This window comes from Ranitomeya imitator, chromosome 1 (assembly GCF_032444005.1).
Source record: "Ranitomeya imitator isolate aRanImi1 chromosome 1, aRanImi1.pri, whole genome shotgun sequence".
Taxonomy (NCBI): domain Eukaryota; kingdom Metazoa; phylum Chordata; class Amphibia; order Anura; family Dendrobatidae; genus Ranitomeya; species Ranitomeya imitator.
In genome coordinates, this window is record NC_091282.1 from 378997475 (window position 1) to 379006197 (window position 8723).

General features: G+C 43.9%; 1 long non-coding RNA gene across 1 annotated transcript; it reads left to right on the plus strand.

Annotated features, from left to right (window-relative positions):
* The first annotated feature begins 5555 nt into the window (after positions 1 to 5555).
* On the plus strand, positions 5556 to 8273 carry LOC138657812 (uncharacterized). The gene is made up of 3 exons (XR_011317201.1): positions 5556 to 5633; positions 6374 to 6559; positions 7355 to 8273. It is a non-coding gene; the product is annotated as an uncharacterized lncRNA (long non-coding RNA).
* The last annotated feature ends 450 nt before the right edge of the window (positions 8274 to 8723 follow it).

Consider the following 8723-nt stretch of genomic DNA (forward strand, 5'->3'; position numbering starts at 1 on the left):
GTTCCTGGAGAATTATCTCAAAAAGAACCTTATACCACGTGGCCTACGTATTCAGGTTTTTCCCTCCTTCCCGATTACTGACGATACATTTACCACTAGATGGGAGGAAGTCTGCACTAAAGCATCCTTTCAATTTATGGAACTACTGGTTGAGTACAATAAGAAATCTGTTTTGTTACTGGAAACTGAGATTGATGGTCTCTTTGTGGAGTATAAGAAGCTGGCCTCTGCAGAGAATATTCTGGCATTTAACAATACTTTAGATAAAAGCTCAGCGGATTGGGAATCCCAGATTAAAACTACACACGCTAAGAAACTACTTCGTGATAATACTGATTTCCAACGTAAAACTGTATATAGATGGAAAAGAACAGTTTTTAATAGGAGTCAGAGATCCCCTTCCGTCTCCTCGGTTTCATCTTCTGGGGAAACATCGGATACATCACAGCGCTCTATGCAAACCCGTTTTGGTAATTCTGGCAAGAGGAAGTGGGACCAGAAATCTAATAGTAATAAGCGTGGCCCAGAGCGTTTGAATAAAAACGATGCCCTTAAGGTAATTAATTTATCAGAGCATAATTTAAGTTCAGATGAGATCTGTTTACTTTCTAAAGGCCTTACATTTTCTCCCAGCATGCGGTTTGATCCCTTCGTGGCCCTTAAGGACCTACATATGTTTGCAAGGTCTCTTATTTTTAAAAAATGGCACCACAGTGACGACATTCAACAGGCTTTTCCTCTACCCGAAGAACAGTCGGCCCTTAGAATGCTGGAGGAACTGGCCCGGGAGCATATTGGTCCTTCTCTGGGTAGGTTGCCGTCATCTTTACGCCCGAGGTCTGCCAGGTTCCCGCCCTTGTCTCTATGCCCCAATGTTGACATATTTGTCAGACTTGTTTCTAATGAGTTTGACAGGATCTCCACATCTACTAGTTATAACAACTTGTCTAAGGCTGAAGCCTTGGGTTTGAGCAGACTAAAAAAACTTAAAGACGTGGTTTTCAAACCGGCTGACAAGGGCGGGAACGTGGTGATCTGGCCTATCAAGATGTATCTCTCTGAGGCTTACCGTCTCCTCAGAGATGCCTCTTGTTACAAGAAATTAACCTTCAATCCTCTTGTTTCCTATAAGGGGGAATTGTCAAAAATTGTACTAAGGGCTTTGGATGACGGCATAATCACTCAACAAGTACGTGATGTTCTGTTGATTAAGGATCCTCGCATATCTACACTGTACCTTCTCCCTAAGGTGCATAAGAACCTGCGCAGTCCTCCAGGTAGGCCTATCATCTCTGGGGTGGGTGGGCTTACGGAGGGCATCGGTAAGTATATTGACTCGTTCCTCAAACCCCTGGTGGAGACCATTCCTTCTTATTTGAAGGATACTTCTGATTTCCTCAAAAAGATTGACTCCGTACATATTGACGAGGATATGATCCTGGTCACATGTGACGTTGAGTCGCTTTATACGAATATTCGTCACCAGGATGGTTTGAGGGCGGTCCTATACTTTTTGTCCATGACTAGCTTCTCCTCCGGGGACAATGATTTTTTGATTATTCTGTTACGTTTTTTGTTAACTCACAATTTTTTCTTATTCAATGGGTCCTTCTACCTGCAGCTCCAGGGAACTGCGATGGGCGCGGCTTGTGCGCCTTCTTATGCAAATCTGTTCCTGGGGCTGTGGGAGAAGGACCTTTTCTCGTCAGATCAGGGTCCATCAATGGAGCGGGTCATTTTTTGGGCCCGCTACATTGATGATATTTTCCTGATCTGGCGGGGTACCACTTATGAGTTGCAGTCTTTCTTTTCTGAATTGAACAATAATGATTTGAATATTCATTTGTCATACAAATTTGATTTTGATTCGATAGATTTTTTGGATGTCTCTGTGAGGAGGGGTGAAAATGGTGTCTTGCTTGCCGATGCCTTCCGTAAGGAGACAGCGGTCAATTCTGTACTGCATGCCTCATCTTCCCACCCACCTCATGTGATTAATTCTGTCCCTGTTGGCCAGTTTCTCCGCATCAAGAGGATCTGTTCGTCTAATGAAGATTTTGAGGTACAAGCTAGAGAGATGACGCAACGATTCTTGGAAAGGGGTTATAGCAAGAGGTGTCTCAAGAGAGCGTATAACAGAGCTAGAAATACTGGAAGGCACCAATTGTTATATTCTGCTGGCTCAATCAAGGAAAACTCACAGGTAAGAATGGTCACACAATATCATTCTCAATGGAGGAGTATGTATGATATTGTCACTAAATACTGGCCGATTCTTCTGGCCGATCCAATCCTCAGCCAATATTTACCATCCCAACCATCAATCACGGCCCGCAGATCCCAAAATCTGGGTGACCATCTTGTAAAGAGTTATCTTACACCTAGTCCTCCACCTTCCATCTTCTCTGCTGGCCCCGCCCATCGAGTCAGTGTTTGGGGATGCCAACCCTGTGGCAGGTGTGTGGCATGCCCCAATATTGTCCCCGCTCAGGACTTTTTTTCTTCAGATGGCCGTAAGTTCGTGATCACACAAACTATCACGTGTACAACCACTATGGTTGTATATTATGCATCATGCCCATGTAACAAGATTTACGTGGGCCTTACCACACGAGCATTAAAAATACGAACACGGGAACATGTCCGCGATATTCTAGCAGCAGCTAAAGAGGACAATGTTGAGGCTTTGAAAACCATCCCGCGCCATTTTAGAAAATTCCATTCCTGTGACCCCTCTGGCTTCCATGTGAAGGGTATTGACCGGATTGTTTCTGGTCTACGTGGTGGTAATTCTAGTCGCCTATTGGCACAGAGAGAATCTTACTGGATTTGGAGGCTCCGCACAGTTCATCCGCAAGGCCTTAATGAGGTTCTTAGTTTCGCCCCGTTTCTATAAATCCCCCCTGATAAACTTGTTGCTTTTTTAATTTTGGCATTTTTAACATCTGGTGTTATTTTATTGTTTAACAATATCTTTAATTTTTTATCCTGTTTTTAGTGCTAACTTCACTTATTCGTATGTTCATTCAGCCCCAGAAGAAACTACTGCATTTCGTCCTTGTACTCATCGTGGATCTATCTACGTTTCTCCTACAGTGCCTTGCAGCCATTTTTATTGTATTTATTGTGTTTTTTGCACTTCCACTAGCCTGCAGCCATTGCTGTGTGTTTTTTTTTGCTATTACTTGCATTTCATGCAATTTTATTGTATGTTATCTATGTCTTTATATTGTTCTAATGTGGTTACCTACCATGCACTATTTGTCACACTTTCACATGTAATTTTATCATGTATCACTTTTACTTGCTTAGCAAGCTGGTTATAATTATGCATCTACTTATTGTGGCATCTATATTCTGCACATTTTACACTTATAGTGGCTGCTCCGGTGTTTATTGGTGTGGGCACTGTGGTGCGCATGTGCGCCGCCTTCTGGTGGTGGCCACGGGTGACGGCGTCTTGTCCTGGTCTCTGCTGGGGCCGCGCGTCTGTCTCCGCTCACGTGTTTCATGTGGGCGGGGCTTCGCGTTGGGTCCGGCATGCCTGGTGACGCCCTCGTCCGCTGCTGCTTCCGGTTCTGTTGGCGTTCACATGCGCCACCCACACAGTGTCCTTACTATTCCGGTGGGCTGATTGGGCGATCTGCCTTATTTAACACCCTGGTTCTCTAAGGATGCCATCCCCCGGAAGAAGGCTTAAGCGCCGAAACGCGCGTTGGGGACGGTGGCACCTCAGAGCTCCAGTGTTCGCCTAGGTACGTACTTTCATTACTTGATCCTTTTGTGGGTCTTTTTTCGCTCTCGGTGTACAGGTGGTATACAGCCCCCCACACTCTCTTTGTGCATATATGTATCTCTGCACATTGTATCGGTTTATCTAGTCCTGAGCATAATTTACTGATGTGTATGTACATACCTGAGGGAACCGGTCTCTGTTTGGTGCCACCTGCTTCTGGCTCACCCTGTCACATTCCCTTTTTTGTTTATTTTGTGTTCTTACTCTAAATATATTTAATAAACTTTGTTGCTTTTATATTTGGTATTTATTAGTGCTTTTTTCTTATATGATTTGTGTTATTAGTGGCACTTACCTCTATACTTTTGCACCATTCCTGACGTGGTAGTGGGTGCAGACCTTATCTTTTTTGCTCTATATTGATGCTGTGTATTTTCACAGATTCTTTTAGGTCTAATGGATTACAGATCCAGGGATGTTGCCTGGCAATCACAGGTTGCACAGGTGTTTGACAGTGGTTCTGCTAGTGTAGCAACAGGTGATCAAGGGGATATTACAGCATTGCAATTGCATATTAAAAAATTGCTGCATAAACGGACTAAGATTTGGTGGAACAGGGCGTTCCTGGAGAATTATCTCAAAAAGAACCTTATACCACGTGGCCTACGTATTCAGGTTTTTCCCTCCTTCCCGATTACTGACGATACATTTACCACTAGATGGGAGGAAGTCTGCACTAAAGCATCCTTTCAATTTATGGAACTACTGGTTGAGTACAATAAGAAATCTGTTTTGTTACTGGAAACTGAGATTGATGGTCTCTTTGTGGAGTATAAGAAGCTGGCCTCTGCAGAGAATATTCTGGCATTTAACAATACTTTAGATAAAAGCTCAGCGGATTGGGAATCCCAGATTAAAACTACACACGCTAAGAAACTACTTCGTGATAATACTGATTTCCAACGTAAAACTGTATATAGATGGAAAAGAACAGTTTTTAATAGGAGTCAGAGATCCCCTTCCGTCTCCTCGGTTTCATCTTCTGGGGAAACATCGGATACATCACAGCGCTCTATGCAAACCCGTTTTGGTAATTCTGGCAAGAGGAAGTGGGACCAGAAATCTAATAGTAATAAGCGTGGCCCAGAGCGTTTGAATAAAAACGATGCCCTTAAGGTAATTAATTTATCAGAGCATAATTTAAGTTCAGATGAGATCTGTTTACTTTCTAAAGGCCTTACATTTTCTCCCAGCATGCGGTTTGATCCCTTCGTGGCCCTTAAGGACCTACATATGTTTGCAAGGTCTCTTATTTTTAAAAAATGGCACCACAGTGACGACATTCAACAGGCTTTTCCTCTACCCGAAGAACAGTCGGCCCTTAGAATGCTGGAGGAACTGGCCCGGGAGCATATTGGTCCTTCTCTGGGTAGGTTGCCGTCATCTTTACGCCCGAGGTCTGCCAGGTTCCCGCCCTTGTCTCTATGCCCCAATGTTGACATATTTGTCAGACTTGTTTCTAATGAGTTTGACAGGATCTCCACATCTACTAGTTATAACAACTTGTCTAAGGCTGAAGCCTTGGGTTTGAGCAGACTAAAAAAACTTAAAGACGTGGTTTTCAAACCGGCTGACAAGGGCGGGAACGTGGTGATCTGGCCTATCAAGATGTATCTCTCTGAGGCTTACCGTCTCCTCAGAGATGCCTCTTGTTACAAGAAATTAACCTTCAATCCTCTTGTTTCCTATAAGGGGGAATTGTCAAAAATTGTACTAAGGGCTTTGGATGACGGCATAATCACTCAACAAGTACGTGATGTTCTGTTGATTAAGGATCCTCGCATATCTACACTGTACCTTCTCCCTAAGGTGCATAAGAACCTGCGCAGTCCTCCAGGTAGGCCTATCATCTCTGGGGTGGGTGGGCTTACGGAGGGCATCGGTAAGTATATTGACTCGTTCCTCAAACCCCTGGTGGAGACCATTCCTTCTTATTTGAAGGATACTTCTGATTTCCTCAAAAAGATTGACTCCGTACATATTGACGAGGATATGATCCTGGTCACATGTGACGTTGAGTCGCTTTATACGAATATTCGTCACCAGGATGGTTTGAGGGCGGTCCTATACTTTTTGTCCATGACTAGCTTCTCCTCCGGGGACAATGATTTTTTGATTATTCTGTTACGTTTTTTGTTAACTCACAATTTTTTCTTATTCAATGGGTCCTTCTACCTGCAGCTCCAGGGAACTGCGATGGGCGCGGCTTGTGCGCCTTCTTATGCAAATCTGTTCCTGGGGCTGTGGGAGAAGGACCTTTTCTCGTCAGATCAGGGTCCATCAATGGAGCGGGTCATTTTTTGGGCCCGCTACATTGATGATATTTTCCTGATCTGGCGGGGTACCACTTATGAGTTGCAGTCTTTCTTTTCTGAATTGAACAATAATGATTTGAATATTCATTTGTCATACAAATTTGATTTTGATTCGATAGATTTTTTGGATGTCTCTGTGAGGAGGGGTGAAAATGGTGTCTTGCTTGCCGATGCCTTCCGTAAGGAGACAGCGGTCAATTCTGTACTGCATGCCTCATCTTCCCACCCACCTCATGTGATTAATTCTGTCCCTGTTGGCCAGTTTCTCCGCATCAAGAGGATCTGTTCGTCTAATGAAGATTTTGAGGTACAAGCTAGAGAGATGACGCAACGATTCTTGGAAAGGGGTTATAGCAAGAGGTGTCTCAAGAGAGCGTATAACAGAGCTAGAAATACTGGAAGGCACCAATTGTTATATTCTGCTGGCTCAATCAAGGAAAACTCACAGGTAAGAATGGTCACACAATATCATTCTCAATGGAGGAGTATGTATGATATTGTCACTAAATACTGGCCGATTCTTCTGGCCGATCCAATCCTCAGCCAATATTTACCATCCCAACCATCAATCACGGCCCGCAGATCCCAAAATCTGGGTGACCATCTTGTAAAGAGTTATCTTACACCTAGTCCTCCACCTTCCATCTTCTCTGCTGGCCCCGCCTATCGAGTCAGTGTTTGGGGATGCCAACCCTGTGGCAGGTGTGTGGCATGCCCCAATATTGTCCCCGCTCAGGACTTTTTTTCTTCAGATGGCCGTAAGTTCGTGATCACACAAACTATCACGTGTACAACCACTATGGTTGTATATTATGCATCATGCCCATGTAACAAGATTTACGTGGGCCTTACCACACGAGCATTAAAAATACGAACACGGGAACATGTCCGCGATATTCTAGCAGCAGCTAAAGAGGACAATGTTGAGGCTTTGAAAACCATCCCGCGCCATTTTAGAAAATTCCATTCCTGTGACCCCTCTGGCTTCCATGTGAAGGGTATTGACCGGATTGTTTCTGGTCTACGTGGTGGTAATTCTAGTCGCCTATTGGCACAGAGAGAATCTTACTGGATTTGGAGGCTCCGCACAGTTCATCCGCAAGGCCTTAATGAGGTTCTTAGTTTCGCCCCGTTTCTATAAATCCCCCCTGATAAACTTGTTGCTTTTTTAATTTTGGCATTTTTAACATCTGGTGTTATTTTATTGTTTAACAATATCTTTAATTTTTTATCCTGTTTTTAGTGCTTACTTCACTTATTCGTATGTTCATTCAGCCCCAGAAGAAACTACTGCATTTCGTCCTTGTACTCATCGTGGATCTATCTACGTTTCTCCTACAGTGCCTTGCAGCCATTTTTATTGTATTTATTGTGTTTTTTGCACTTCCACTAGCCTGCAGCCATTGCTGTGTGTTTTTTTTTGCTATTACTTGCATTTCATGCAATTTTATTGTATGTTATCTATGTCTTTATATTGTTCTAATGTGGTTACCTACCATGCACTATTTGTCACACTTTCACATGTAATTTTATCATGTATCACTTTTACTTGCTTAGCAAGCTGGTTATAATTATGCATCTACTTATTGTGGCATCTATATTCTGCACATTTTACACTTATAGTGGCTGCTCCGGTGTTTATTGGTGTGGGCACTGTGGTGCGCATGTGCGCCGCCTTCTGGTGGTGGCCACGGGTGACGGCGTCTTGTCCTGGTCTCTGCTGGGGCCGCGCGTCTGTCTCCGCTCACGTGTTTCATGTGGGCGGGGCTTCGCGTTGGGTCCGGCATGCCTGGTGACGCCCTCGTCCGCTGCTGCTTCCGGTTCTGTTGGCGTTCACATGCGCCACCCACACAGTGTCCTTACTATTCCGGTGGGCTGATTGGGCGATCTGCCTTATTTAACACCCTGGTTCTCTAAGGATGCCATCCCCCGGAAGAAGGCTTAAGCGCCGAAACGCGCGTTGGGGACGGTGGCACCTCAGAGCTCCAGTGTTCGCCTAGGTACGTACTTTCATTACTTGATCCTTTTGTGGGTCTTTTTTCGCTCTCGGTGTACAGGTGGTATACAGCCCCCCACACTCTCTTTGTGCATATATGTATCTCTGCACATTGTATCGGTTTATCTAGTCCTGAGCATAATTTACTGATGTGTATGTACATACCTGAGGGAACCGGTCTCTGTTTGGTGCCACCTGCTTCTGGCTCACCCTGTCACATTCCCTTTTTTGTTTATTTTGTGTTCTTACTCTAAATATATTTAATAAACTTTGTTGCTTTTATATTTGGTATTTATTAGTGCTTTTTTCTTATATGATTTGTGTTATTAGTGGCACTTACCTCTATACTTTTGCACCATTCCTGACGTGGTAGTGGGTGCAGACCTTATCTTTTTTGCTCTTTTTAAAAATCTGTAAAACTGGCGGAATAGTCTGACAACATTATTCCTAGTTGCCATATGTGAGTCAGAAAGGCATGCAGGCATCTTCTCCATGCTGTTCCCATTTAGTTTTAGCTCTTTCCCATCCATTTCCACTTTTTTCTAATGCCCCCAGACCCGTTTGTTGTCTCCAGCATAAAAATATTCGGCTTTCCCATTGACTTGCATTGGATTCG